The sequence below is a fragment of the Elephantulus edwardii genome, unplaced genomic scaffold (genome assembly GCF_000299155.1).
Source record: "Elephantulus edwardii isolate Elephantulus edwardi_28Jun2011 unplaced genomic scaffold, EleEdw1.0 scaffold00176, whole genome shotgun sequence".
NCBI lineage: Eukaryota > Metazoa > Chordata > Mammalia > Macroscelidea > Macroscelididae > Elephantulus > Elephantulus edwardii.
This window is the reverse complement of record NW_006399926.1, coordinates 3,668,187-3,669,863: the sequence shown is the minus strand read 5'-3', so window position 1 is coordinate 3,669,863 and position 1,677 is coordinate 3,668,187. Positions and strand designations below refer to the sequence as shown.

General features: G+C 54.3%; 1 pseudogene; it reads right to left on the bottom strand.

The window, feature by feature from the left end:
• Positions 1-256: 256 nt before the first annotated feature.
• Positions 257-1,292, bottom strand: LOC102857585 (annotated as a pseudogene).
• Between the last annotated feature and the right edge of the window lie 385 nt (positions 1,293-1,677).

Genomic DNA, 1,677 nt, shown 5'->3' with positions numbered 1-1,677 from the left:
CGGTGTGGGCAGACAGCAGATTTGGTCTTGAACTTGGGAGATGAGAAAATTATATTCCTTGAGCCTCAGGAATGGGGAGCAGCAGAAAGCAGGCCATGTCTGAGGGGGGCCATGAGGACCCAGAGGGGGAAGGGAAGCAGCTCCTGACCCCTCAGTGTTGACGGAAAGGCACTTGGCTCAGTCTCCTGCCTGCATCCATCCATGAAGCAGGTGGGGGTGGGTCCTCAACCCCTGGCCTCTTTTAAGGGCCCTGCAGTCACTCCTGGTTGAGTTTCTGGAAAAACCTTTTGCCAAACTCATAAGCGCTGATCATGATGGCACAGGAGGTGGTGGCCTTGATGATCCTTGGGAGGAAGCCTGCAGAGTCTCTTGGTCCCTGACTCGGCTTGGATCCTCCACAGCAGCAGCCAGGTCGAGTCCACACGTGGAGGCCTCACTCTCATGGCCTCATCGCACCCAGCTGGCCCTGGCCCTGAGTCTTCACATCGAAAGGCAGAGTCAGGATGGCTGCCACTGTCCCTGAGATGCTGCTGGCTATGAAGCTGATGCTCACAGATGTCTGGTCCTTTGGCCTGGACCCACTTAGCCAGCTCTTCACCAACTCGTAGTTGAACTAATATAGAGCCGAGAAGGGCACATCCCGGAGGGCAGTGGGCCCCCAGCCCAGCCACAGAGAGCGCCAGCCTCCCTGAGCCACTGCAGCCTGAACAGAAGCGCCCAGCTCCACATGCTGAGCCTGCAGCTTCTTCCGCACCAGCTCAAGGGGCTGATCATAGTCACTGCGCTCATTCAGGCCAGAGCGCCAGCCACCACGGGCGCATAGAGGTCAGAGGTCAAGTTTCGCCCACACAGGAAGGTCTTGAGTTGGTCATACGTGGTAAAGTGAATGACGGTGGCCGGCACAGTCATCACCAGGGTGGCTGGGAGGTCACTCCACAGGGTCTTGGTGCCCTCATGTCTCACACTCTTTACAAAGGCATCCATGGTGCCAGTGAAGTGGGTGGTATCCTGAAACCAGGTGGCACAGCGGGCCCCATTTGTGCACAGGTGTACTGGCTCCAGGACTCCATTGCAGTACAGGAGGCAGGTTGAAGAAGGGAAGACAGTTTGGTGTAGGAGATGTTCCTGTCTAGGGGGAGGTGTTGGTTCACTGGCTCCTGAGGGGCGCTGGGACTGCAGGCGCACTTTCACCACATCCAGGGGTGTCATTCAGAGAGAGGTGACTGTCGCCCCAGTGCCTGAAGCCACCATCTGCTGGAGGAGGCCAATGTCCCCGGGTCTTGGTCAGCCATCTTGAAGTTTCGATCCTGATTCTAGTCTGGTGCTCCTGCGGCTCAGGACCCAGCGAACCCATAGCAGTCCCACTGCCACTGCACCAACCCACGCGTTCGCCTCTCACTGAGGTCTCCAATGACAGCTATCCATTCATTTCTTTCTTTTTTAAAAAAAAAGATTTTGGCTTTGTATTTTTTTAAAATTTTATTTAAATTTATTATTTTCAGTGAAAATTTACAGAGACTTTGGATTTCCATTCATTCATTGTTGCATTTTTCTCCCCTCCCAACCCTCTGCCCCCTAGTACACTACCCTCTTGGAAAAGTAAAAGAAAAATTCTTCCATTGTTTTACAATCCCTCCCCCAGGTCCACTCCACTATGCAGCCTTTGCTCTGGACTCC